A 13,143-nucleotide genomic window follows, 5' to 3' on the forward strand; every position below is an offset into this window, starting at 1 on the left:
GAAATGTTAATACAGGTACCTGTTGGAGGAAAAGGAAGAGTGTATAGAAATCAGATGGATGAGGAGGTGCCTGCGCTGTTACTAGCGAGAAAAGGATAATCTGCCTTTTGAAAGAAGTAGTCAAAAGCTGTTTGAAAGAAACTTTGCTAGGATCTAAGAAGTAAGCTTATGATCCAATCTGTTTTTCTGAAGAATGAGTTACATTTTAAAACTTCTGTTTTAGGCTTGTGTTTGTTTATGGAACATGTTTGTGAGGTCTAGGATTTGATTAGTGACATTGCAAAGTTACTGTAGAGTGGCTGAAAAATTGCTGCATCCATGTGGATGCATTCTAATACCTTCAATATGTTTCCAAAGAAACCATTGAAGCAGTATGGTACACTTTTCCTCCTCTGGAAATGCAAAATGTGTGGTGATGGTGAAGATGAATTTTGAGATCAGTTGTACTTAAAGCATGTCTCCTTGCTGAAGGTTTGAAAGCAGACAAGTTGAGCAGCATTGTGCAGTGACAGGTATTGGCTCAGATCTGGAGAATTTCTCTAATGAATCTTGGTGTCAGAACTTGAGAAATTTACTGTACAAACAAGTGAACCATGTTCTGGAGAGAATAAATTAAAAAAAAATTACAAGGTAAAGCTTTCCTTTGGTCTCAAAATTTGGATTTTTGAATAATTCAGCTTTTTCCTACCTTTTAAGCGCACTGGAATATATTTGCCTAACAGATTTGCTAAGAATGAATAATTTAGTTTTATTTCCTAATGGTCTTTGCTTATTTCTAAAATTCTCTATATTTAAACTTCTCTTGAGTGTAAAGCATGAGCTGGTACATACTTGTGGATATCATTATCAGCTCTCCAGAAGATGCTGGCTGTATTTATTTTATAAAACACTTGCTTCATGGAGATTTCCTAAGGTGATGGTGACGCTTTAAAGTTTAAAATAAAACAATAAAAAAAGAACGACAGAGTTGACACATATCCACTAATATGAATTCCTTCTGAGCAACTTCATCTGTGAGTAATATGACTATTATAACATTGAGAAACTTTCTGGTTGTATGGTTTCAAAGGGAAGTTGGTTGTTGATCACTTGTGTTGATCTGTTTTAAGGAGTTTAGCACAAAAAAATCGACGTGGAAGTAATTCTCCTTTTCCAATACCAGAGTGTATTTCTTATTAGATTGTGTAATCATGATACATTATAGTCTTTAATAGCAAGAGTAATAATTCTGCTTTTAGCATAAAAAGATTGTAATAAAATTGCATAAAATACAAATATTAATCTGAGTGCTGTATTCTGTAATGCTTCCCAATGGAAGTGCCTTCATTCACTGCTGTTCATTCAAAGTCTTGTTGCCATTTAATAGTGTTTAAGATGGATTGCTGTTGCAGTGTTTGTGAGTAGAAATTTGCTTTTTCTTTTGAAGATACAAGAGTTCAAATATAATGTAGATTTAAGTAAAATAGATCTTAGTAATTTGAATAGTTATGATTCCAAATGCAGTTGGATTGTATGTTTTTCATTGATGAAATGAGTGATTTGCTACTTACAAGAATGGGTTTTAGACAGATGTAGACATACATATGTGTATATATTTGGACATTGTGGAAACTATACAGCTAAGATCATAGAATGATTTGAGTTGGAATGGAAGATGATCGAGTTCCACCCCCCTGCTACAGGCAGGGACACCTCCCTCTAGACCAGGTTGCTCACAGCCCATCCAGCCTGGCCTGAAACGCCTCCCTGGAGGGGGGCATCCACAGCCTCTCTGGGCAACCCGTTGCAGTGTGTCACCTCACAATAAAGAACTTCTTCCTAATACCTATTTTAAATCTACCTTCATGAAGTTTTGTGTCAACGGAGTATCTTCAGTTTTGTTGCTGCTGGAAATTGAATTATAGATCACTGTTTTCCTGTCAGTGATGTGATTGAAAGACTGGAGTAGAAATCTGTCTGGATACTCTCTTTTCTTCTGCAGGCACGCACTTTGTGTAGTTTAGGACAGCTGTCCATTTGGCCCTGTTGGTTTCTTCATTTGTCACCAGAGTGCACTGAGGTCACTGTGCATCGTCACTGAGATGTTGTCTTTATGATAATTAATACAATTTGAGTGAGGAAGTAGGTACTAACTTAGAAGGCTTCTAAATTAATCTCTGCACTTCAGGTACCTTTGTTTTTTTTTTCTACAACTTTTTCCCAAAGTTCCAACATACACGATATCCTTCCATCTTTTACAGTGTTGCCTAGGCTTTGTTGTCACATTTAGTGGACACGAGAAGCAGAAATGTGTTTACATATGGGAATAAACCATAGATGGAATATGAAACATCTCACAAAATTAGTTTCTCATAAAGTTTTGAGCCTTTTATTCTACAGAGCCTGGCTTTGAGACTTGTAGATTTTATTTGCTTTAGTTTAGATAAGAGTTTTAAGGTAGCTGGTGAATGAACCCTTTGTTGAAATCTCTAGTGGAAGTGTTTGACATTGCTCTGTTGCTTTGACTTCCTAGGCTTTAAGTTCTTAATTGTTTTATGTAGGATAAGTAATTCAGTATCTAATAATTCAAACTGCAGGTGTTTTTATTGAGAAATCTGAATAATATAAAGGCACTTTTGATATTTCCAGAAATGGAGAAAAACAGTATCAAAAGCCATACAGTTTTACTCATATTGAACCATTGAGGGGGAAAAAGCAAGGATTATAATTATAGAAGTGATTAAATGTGGCAAAGAAGTACTGTAAATCAAAGTATGTAATGGAACAGTTCTATAAAGAGGCTTTGATCCTCAGGTTATTATTTTCTGTTATTAAAATAAAGCATCAAATTTGTTTATGAAGTTTATAAACATAGCTGTGTGTACTTGAATAGTGAGTTTCCTGGTTTATTAGGAGATAAATAACTAATATGCTATACCTATCACTCTAAAAAGTCAAATAAGTAACTGGGATTTTGATAACTGGAAAACTGTCAGCAAATATTCAGTGTCTCTTTGACTTTGTTGTTTTTAAAGGGAACTTAGAAGCAAGAAAGCATGCACACACCCTGCCAGGCCAAGTGAGAGACATGTATTGTTGTGAGCATGTGTGAATAAAAAAGCAATTTTAATGATAAAATTACTGGATGCTGACAGCCTATGCAAACTCATATTAACTGTAAATTATATTTTTATACATTAGTATTGTCCATCTCTTTTTAAAAACAAAATCATGTGAATCTTTGACTTTTGGTGTTTGTGCATATTTGGTTATGTCTAGGTAGCTTCATCTGCTGATCCCTGGTAGGAGCAGCTGGAACTCTGTGGCTCCTGCCTTACTATTTATCAAGGACAGCTCCAGTGTACTTCTAGCAGAGCTGTCATCCTATTGCACGATGTGCCTGGAATCAGAAGTTAGCTCAGATAAGTCAGCATATTCTGGTTTGAATTGGGCAGGTGTGGATTAGATTTTACTGAATTCTGCTTTCCCTTGAGCCCTCTGACAGCCAAGATCTTCATTGTTGCTACAAGATTCATGTGTTTGATTTGTGCAAAACTTGATCGCGACCTTTTAGAACTGCCGCTTCTAAATCCTCCTTTCCAGCCTGACCCTTAGCAAGCTGTGAGCGTGGAATCACAGCATCGTGTCGTCTGATCAAATTCAGAATCTTTTCTTTAATGGATTTCTTCAGAAGCCGTGTTTGGAGAAGGGACCAGTTGAACAAAACAGTGTTTATTTTTATTTCTGTTCTCTTTTCAGGAGGAGATCTCATGGATCTCTGACTTTACAGCTCCATTATCATTTCATATGAAAGCAGGATCCTGACAATTCAGCTTTTATATCAGGTTATGGTGTTGCCATGACAAAATAGCTCAGGCTACAACAGCATGTTTTTTTGTGTTTTTTCTACACAGTAACTGTAGTTTTACTGTATATAAATTGCAATGAGTCTTTTGAGAAGACAGTAAATAATTACAGTAAGTGTTTGCTGGTCTCTGGGGTGCATTTCTGGTTTGAGAATGATGTGCATTAGGTCAGAGATCTTTGCTGCAGATAGCTGGAATGCATTTACACCATTTATCAAGCTGAAGTCATTTTATATCTTCCTTTTGGCTCTGGTTGCAAATAATGTATTTAGCAGGCTTTTTTAATATATAGACACATCAGTTTTCTATGGGACATCAATGGATTTTTTTTCTGTCTAAATTAGTGCAAAAGGCTACTTTTTTTTTTTAATTTGAAAAAAAAATTAGATTTTTGTGAGAGAAGAAAATGAATGAAAACATGTCAAAAGGCTCCATCCTCATTGTGGCTCTTTACCCTCTATAAAATCGGTTATTTAAAATTCTACTGACCAAAAACCTTGTTTTTCCTCCTAAGGAAAGTAAGCATAGTTGGAGTAGAAAGAGTGCTCTTTGGGAAAGTTGTTTTAGTGATAACTTTTTTCTAAGAAGATGTATATTGTCAATTTGTGTGAGCGAGTGGTTTATGGCAAAGGATTTTAGATGAGTAATGTATTTTTCCTTGCTTTTAAAAAGCAGATGTATTTTGGTTGGTGTTCAGCCCAAGAATTCAGGGGACTCACAATTGGTAAGATTAATTTGCCACTTACTGATATGGAAGCCTTATTCTGTTGCTCGGTGTCCATTTTTCTAGATGTAGCTTTTCTTAGAAGCATTTTCTAAAGGCACATTATAAGTCTGAGAGATAATATATTAAATAAGATTGTACCATTACTGTCTAATTAACATAGTCCTAAACTGGAGAATGCTTTGTATATTTTTCTAACACTAAGATTAGCCTTATGAACCTCCTAAGTTCAACAAAGAAGGTTCACATCGACAGTGCTGTTTACTATTATAAATAGTTTATGATGTTTCTTAAAATTCTTCCTACTTTTAATGTCAGCAAAATTCAGTATGTAGTCACATTATCCAATTAGATATTAATCCCATCAGAAATGTTTCTTATCTTCAGAATAATGAAGAATATCATAGAATCTTTTGAATTGGAAGAGAGCCTTACAGGTTGTCTTGTCCAGCTCCCCTGCAATGAACAACAATACCTGCACTAGATCAGGTGCTCAGAGCCCCATCCAGCCTGACTTGAATGTCTCCAAGGGATGGGGCATCCACCACCTCCCTGGGCAACCCATGCCAGAGCCTCACTGCTCTTGTAGAAACTTCTTTACATCCAATCTTAAACGTCTCCTTTTTAGTTTGAAACCACACCACACATCCTGCTAAAGAGTCTGTCCCCTTCCTTCTCGCAGCCCCTCTAGATACTGACAGGCTGCTATAGGTCTCTCCGCCTTCTCTTCTCCATGCTGCAAAGCCCCAGCTCTTAGCCCCTCCTCTAGGAGAGGTGTTCTGTCCCTCAGAGAGTTTTTGTGGCCCTCCTCTGGATGCACTCCAGCAGGTCCACATCTCTCCTGTGCCAAGGACTCCAGACCTAGACACAGCGCTCCACTGAAGTCTCGCCGCTGCAGAGCAGAAGGCAGGATCCCCTCTCTCAACCTGCTGACTTTGCTTCCTGGAGATGTATAGGAAAATGACTTTTCAGAACTTCTGCAGTCTACTGATATTTTTCTTCTAGAGAACATTTGTATTCCTTGCTTACTGTGTACATTAAAAGAAAAAAAAATTGCAGAACTGTTGTGTTGATAAGCTGAAGAAGCTTACAGGTGGTTTCCTCTTCCAGAAAGAAGGGTGACTTTTGCAGTAGCATGCAATTCCTAGTTTCAACCATTTCTGACACTGAGTAACTGCTTATTATTTCTGGGGCTGAGCAGAAACGTGGAATCAAATGTCTCAGAAGGGAAGTTGTAGAAGAATGGGTGTGGACAAGTGTCTTCCTGAATTGGGTGGAAGAAAGTGAGCATTAAGTTTTTACGAAATCTCACATGAAAGCAGTGATTGGCTTTATATGAGGGTGGCTCTGAAAAGAATGCCTCCTATTTTATCTTGTTGATCTATGAAATCAGAAGTGGATGTTGGTGGGAGGGCAGCAGAGGCTGTGCCATCCCTCCAGTATTCCATTACGTTGTGTTGCCCTGTAACAGATGGCAGCAGAGGGGCAGGCTGACACAATGGGGTCTGACATGGAAATGCTTATGAAGCAAAGGTGTGGAATTGAATTCTTCCATGTGGAGAAAATGGTGCTGGCTAACATGCATTGACACTTGTTCTTTTATGGAGACTCAATGGTGAATAAAGGCACAGTGAGGTGATAGGTGTTAATTAATGGCAAAAATACATTGCTAATGGTGGTGACTGTTGAAAAATAGTGTTTCACAGCAGAGAATTTGCTTTATCAAGTAGCTTTATTGTGCTCTTTGTGTCTCCTGCAATTTCTGCGGCAGTAAATCTCTCTGAAGGCTTTAACTTCTTTTATGATGTTATTCCACTTCCTTCTTTAGTATATCTTTCTCAGAATATAGTTTTCTTGTCAAGTGCTAAAGACCACAATGTTAACAATGCAGAAAGTAAGTTCCATTAGTTCTAAGGCTTTGTAGATACACCAAGTGCATAGAGTTATCTTGGTGAGTATCCTGCATGAGCTGTAAAATGGGCTGTTTGTGATTTCTGTATTCTGTTCAGCTGAGAGATCCATCTTCAAGGCCCTTTTATAAGTGATGTGAAGAGCGTTGACTTGCAGCAATTTCACTCAAAGATAAATGGAATTCAAATTCCTTTTAACAGCTGTTCGTGGGGCAGGCCATTTTGCTGCTTTTATGTGACTACAGGAGAACAGCTTTGTCAGAATGCCATGATTACTCATGAGCTGGATGGCTGGAGGCATGGTTTGTGAAGGTGATGGTGCATGCTCTGCCAGTCTGAAATGCATCTTTATTAACAGGCTTCAACTTCTGCGTTTAGAGTAGAAAACCTAAAACTGGGGGCAAAACATAGTGACTCAGCTTCTTGTTATGATGGCTTTCACGTGACTAAAAGCTATTACAGAACTCATGAAATACGATGACTGTGGGTGGGTATTTTGGGCTTACCATTTTCTTATGTTTGACTTCAGAACTTCAGCCTTTTGCTTTTGTTAGCATAATTCAAGCATTGCTCATTTGAGGTAGTGTGGTTCCTCTGCATTGCTTCGTAGTAAAGGTGTGTTTGGGGAGGCATTCCTCGCAGTGACCTCTGCAGAGTGAGGGCATGCATTAAAGCCATGGGCTGCATTGCTAAACTCAGAGGGTTGAATAGTCTGGTGGGTTGCAGTGTGGCCAAAGAATAGTTAGATTACATCTGTGAATGTATTATTTCTGTAGGTAGTCTGACCTACATTGGTTTGTAGGCTCCTTCTTTACAGAAGCTGACTGGCCATGTTGGTCTGACTGCCTGCTGGAAGGAGTATGGTGTGTTGGATTCACTTCATTTGCTTTGTTAACATGCTGTTTGGGTCTGCACCACAGCTAGTCTGCAAACATCAGCACATCGTGGTGTACTTGTTCGTAATTTATTGCTGTATGGATATTGCTTTTGTTTAAAAACATGCTTTTTAGTTAATTCCTATGTGAATTTCGTTTGAACTTTCCTCCTTGGCTGAGCACTGAGAGCAGCTGAAAAGCATTTTGCTGAACGCTTGGCTTAGTGAAAGGTCCAGAACTACTTGAGGTTCCTGGCCATAGTTAAAATGAGCACTTGCAAATTCCCTTGTAAATTTTCATTCTTGCAACTAGGTGAAAGTAGAGAACAGATACAGCTTTGTTGGTGATAGGAATGTTTAACATCCTTTTTGTGTTTGAGGCCATTTTTTCCTTACATGAAGTGACAGTACAAATGCATTAGTGGCCTGAAGCACAGACATCTCATCTGCTTAACAGGAAAAATATAGTAATGATAATGTAAATACTTCCATTGCTTTCCACAATAGACTGTCATCCTGAGGTTAAAGATGAGATTAAATTCCATTTATAAAAGTCCTTGTAAATACTCTGGAAAAACCTTGCAAATAATAAGTGCTGTTTTTGGTGTTCATATGGATAGTAGTAGGTGACTCAATCACTGCCAAGGTACGAGAGGGATAAATTCTGCTGCTCAGGGGTCTGGATTTTAATCTGTGACTTCAAAAGTGAGAAGTCTTTTTCCGTCTGTGGCTTTCTGGTACCTCAGTCTCCTGTTTGCTTTTAGACAGCAGCAGAACTCAACTTTACCTGCAGAGATTTATGGTGACTTCAGAGTGCTCTGTGTGTAAATGCTATTGTGGGCAAAATGACACAAACCAAAAGCTGCCTTGTTTTAATTCTTATTCTGTTTTATTCTTGAAAGCTGTAATGTGTACAATGGGAAGCTGCACTCAGGCTTCCTGGAATTTTTCAGTATGTTTCAAGGGGGTTATAGGCCATGTCTATTTCAAATGTTTCAGACACAAAAAGGTCAGCAAAATGAATACTGCTATAACTTGTAAATGCTCTGTGGTTCCTATTGAAATACGATCATGAGTGATCCAGGATTTCATTCTAATTCAAATCTTCTTCAGCTGAGAGAAGTAGTGGGATTCCAGCCTGAAGCATGTGTCTGTGTGACCCTGCCTTTCAAAAGGGTCAACCTGAAGCTGATCTGGAGGGATTTCATCTGGACTGAGTGAGGTGGTTTCGTGTCACGATTGCAGCCTACATTGTAAACTTGCACAAGTTATTTAAATTTTATTTCTTAAGGAGTTGCTACTCTTGCAAGTCATGAAATGTTACGCTGTTACAGAAATAGATCAGCAAGGGAGGTTTATTATCTTCTTAGTCTTATGACTAAGAGGAGGATGTGATACAGGGTGTGCCTTTGAGCAGCTCTTATTTCTTAGCTCTGTGTAACATACTGGAAATGGAGGCTCATGACAGTGTGTTAAAAGATTCTAAGAGCTGGTTTTAGCATGTTTCTTCTTACATAATGCTTTGGAGCTTAAAGGGCTGATTCAAATATGCAGTAATTCCACTGTTGAAGTTTGAGATTTCCTGCAATAAAAATGCAAATACCATTCAGGAATTGTATGAAGCATATTTGGAATTAAATACTTGTCTTTAGCTTTGCTCTATTAAACTTCATAGAATCATAGAATTGTATGGGTTGGAAAGGACCTGTAAGATCATCTAGTTCCAAATGCTGCTATAGGCAGGAACACCTCCCTCTAGACCAGGTTGCTGAAATCCCCATCCAGCCTGGTCTGGAATGCCTCCAGGGAGAGGGAATCCACAACCTCTGGACAGCCTGTTCCAGTATCTTACCACCCTCACAGTAAAGAATTTCTTCCTAATGTCTAGTCTATTTAAAGCCATTTCCCCTCGTCCTATTGCTGCATGCCTTCATAAAAAGTCCCTTCATAGCTTTCCTGTAGGTACCCTTCAGGTACTGGATGGCCCCTATAACATCCCCCAAGAGCCTTCTCTTCTCCAGGCTGAAGGGCCCCAACTCCCTCAGCCTGTCCTCGTAGGGGTGATCTGATTGCAGCCTGCCTTTGGACCCACTTAAGTTGAGGGCCCCAGAACTGGTAGCAGTACTCTAGGTGGGGTCTCATGAGAGCAGAGGAGCAGAATCGCCTTCCTTGACCTGCTGGTGTTTCTTCTCTTGATGTAATTCAGGATACAGTTGGCCTTTTGGGCTACACGTGCACATTGCCAGCTCTTGTTGAGCCTTTCATCAACTGACACCCCCAAATTTTTCTCCTTTGGGCTCCTCTCAAGCCATTCTCTCTCCAACCTGTATTTGCTTACAAATACAGGGATTGCCCTGACCCATGTGCAGGACTTTGTACTTGACCTTGTTGAGCTTCATGAGGTTTGTATGGGCCCACCTCTCAATCCTGTCCAGGTCCCTCTGGATGGCATCCCTTCCCTCTAGCATGTCAACTGCACCGCTCAGCTTGGTGTCGTCTGCAAACTTGCTGAGGGAAAAACTCGATCACACTGTCCATGTCGCCTATAAAAATAGGTTAAATGGCATTCCTCAGGGATTGGTGCTACTTGTCACTAGTCTCCACTTGAACATTCTTCTGTTGACCACTAGTCTCTGAGTTTGACCATCCAGACAATTCTTTATCCAATGAGTGGTGCATCCATTAAGTTTGTTTTTCTTTGCTTTGGTAACAAAGATGTGCAGGACAGGTAGATGATGTCAGTTGCTCTTCCTTTATCCATGTGATGCTGTAATTCTATCATAAAAGTCCTCCAAGTTTGTCAGGTGTGACTTGCCCTTGATGAAGCCATGTTGGTTACCACCTGCCACCTCAACTTTATTTTCTGTGTGCTTCGGTTTTGCCTTCAAGAAGACCTGCTCCACGATCTTGCCAGGAACAGAGTTGAGACAGACCGGTCTGTGGTTCCCTGGATCTTTTTTTTCCTTCTTGAAAATGGGGGTTATTTTTCCCCTTTTCCAGTCAGTGGGAACTTCACCAGACTGCCATGGACTTTCAAATATGATGGATTGTGACTAACATACTGATAGGCTGTTTGGGAACACATCCACTAAAGTATTTTTTCAGGAACCTACTGGTATGAAATTACTGAATCCTTACTGTTGCGTGCAGATATGTTAAGTTCTGAGTGGCTGATATGCAAGATGCCATGACAGTTACTGAACTCTGTGTGTGGAAAATGTTGGAAAGCAAGTCAATCAATACGATGGCATACAAATGTTATCCTTTTACAGTTAGTTTCTCGTGTGAAGAAAATAATCTTGCATCCTGTCTCACCATCGTGTAAAGCAAATGGTTTATTGTGTTAGTTGTGATAAAATCACTGTGCCAGTCCTGCTGCAACATGTTTTCAGTGCAGAGGGGCTGCTGAGTGCACTGGAACATTATGTCTTCCAGACTGAAACTGATTTTTCTACATTAGCATGTATACAACTAGTAAACATACATAGGGGTGAGAGTTTTGCTTTTTTCCTGAATTCATTTGTACTTGTACTTTCATATTCTGCAGTTTCTCAATTATTGCTAGATTATTCCCATACTTTACATTCTCTTATTGGGAGCAGAGCTAACTTAGTATTGTGCTTAGTTTCTGCTAATTGCTGGTGCTTTTTCTTCAGAACTGGCAGCTGTTCTAGTGTCTGATTCTTAATCATTTTTGTTCTGGTCACTTGTTGGTCAGTAGGGGATACTTTGCTTGACTTGCCTGCCTTTACTCTAGAGGCATATTTCTTCTGCTGTGGTGTGTGTCTTTATTGCTGCCAAAACTTGAAATAGCAATGTTCTAAAAGTGGCTGCCATAAAACATGTAAATCTAGCTATGTATTTCACTGGGTTATTGAGAGGATGTGGTGGCACATCCTCACCTGAGTAAGAAAAATGCTGCATTAGCCAGTGTCTAACACCACAAGTTATCTACTGAAGCTCTATGCGTGTTTTGTTTTGTTCCTTCTATTAGCTACATTATGGAAACTGCTTGGTACTGTATTTCCATCTCTATTAGTTGTGGATGTAGTGAGATTGAGTTAGATTAGCATTGCACAGTTAGTCTGCTTGGTTTTGATTTAGTTTACTTTATTTTCATCGGTAATTACAAGCTCTGGAGGGGTTACAGCAATAATGTCGGCATTCTTTTTCCTGACATGGGTAGCAAACAGTGCAGCATGCCACTTGCCCCAGTTGGTGGTGAAGTAGATGAAAAAAAAAAAAAAATTGATGTTTCTTTTTCTTGGCCTCAATTTTCACTATTTTATCTTAAAAACTGGGATTTCAGTTGCTTGACTGGATTTAAAAAAACTTTTTTTTTGCTGCTGCTTTTTACTCCTTTTTCCAAATGGCATTACTGCATGTTCAAAATAAGGATTTACCTCACTCTCTCACAGCTGCAATTTGTTGTGGCTCCGCTCAATGAGAGGATCCAATTTCTTTGTGCTTTAAGTGCATCTACCAAGAATCTGTCACTATATTGGTCTGTGGGATGCAGTGATGTGTGACAGGCTTTGAGACTGATGTCAGACTTTAACCTTAAAAATAAATAATCATGAGCTTGTTTTCTTCTTTGGACGTTGTAGTTGAAGTTTCAGGATACTCATACCTGAAACAAGCTGCTTCAATTACCAGCAGAAGTTAAATGCTGCAGAAGGGCTAGGGATGCTAAAGGTACTGGTGTCCATGCTGAATTTCTGCAGAGTTGGGGAGCCACTGACACTGATGTGTAACATCAAACTGCATGGTTTGAATTAGTCAACAGATGCTTGTCAGATTTGTCAGAGAAACTTTCACCCATTTCAGCTGCTTTCACCTGTACAGACTGTGTGGGGATTAGTTGCAGACATAGAGGTCATAGCTTGTCTTGAATCAGCCATTACTAGGTTGTTTTCTTTTTTTTTTCCTAACTGACATCTGATTTTTTTTTTAAGGTTTCTTATTTAATATTATGTTGTCAACGTTATTTGTCCATTCTATTTCCCTGTAGACAGACTGTTCTGGATTTCTTCCTGTCAGTTAGTAGCCATGTCTGGCTTGAAAGCTGGTTGTGCTGTGAGTGGGAAGTTGAACCAGGTGACCTCCACAGATCTGCTATCACCTGAGCTATTGTGTGGGTTAATACAAAGGCTGCTCTGAAAGTAATGCCTCCTATTTTATCTTGTTGGCCCATGACATCAGAGGTAATGGTAGTAGAGGCTGAACCTTCCCTCCAGTTTCCTGTTACATGTTGCCATGTGACAGATGGCAGCAGAGGGGCAGGCTGACCAATGGCATCTGACATGGAAGCACGTATGAAGCAAAGGGATGGAATTGAATTCCTCCGTGTGGAAAAAATGACAGCCATTGACATTGGTCAACATTTGCTGAACATTTGTGGAAAACAAACAGTGGCTGTGAGCACAGTGAGGTGCTGGTGGGGCGTTTCAGCAGTGCTGACTGTGGGTCACCTTTGCTTGTGAAGATTTACAAGTGCAGCATGCAGGCTCTTGTTCATTGCTGGTAAAAATGCACAGCTAATGGTGGTAACTATGTGAAAAAAATAGTGTTATTATGTTCTTTGTATCAGTTTCCATGGAAATACATAGGAGGCATTACTTTCAGAGCAACCAACGTGCATTACTTGCCATATGTAGTGTTACATTATGGAAATGTTTAGCTGGTTTGAGATTTGACAGTTGTTGTGGATGGGCTACTAGATTGTACATTTTTCCCTTTTTTTTTTTTTTTTTTTTTTACTATCCAAATTAAAGATGGAGCGTAACAGAG

At 39.3% G+C, this 13,143-nt stretch overlaps 1 protein-coding gene across 7 annotated transcripts in view; it reads left to right on the forward strand.

Annotated features, from left to right (window-relative positions):
• Positions 1–13,143, forward strand: part of SLIT3 (slit guidance ligand 3) — a 538,052-nt gene that overhangs the window by 112,947 nt on the left and 411,962 nt on the right. The window lies entirely within an intron of this gene.

Source organism: Phasianus colchicus, chromosome 15 (assembly GCF_987193195.1).
Source record: "Phasianus colchicus chromosome 15, bPhaCol1.hap1.1, whole genome shotgun sequence".
NCBI lineage: Eukaryota > Metazoa > Chordata > Aves > Galliformes > Phasianidae > Phasianus > Phasianus colchicus.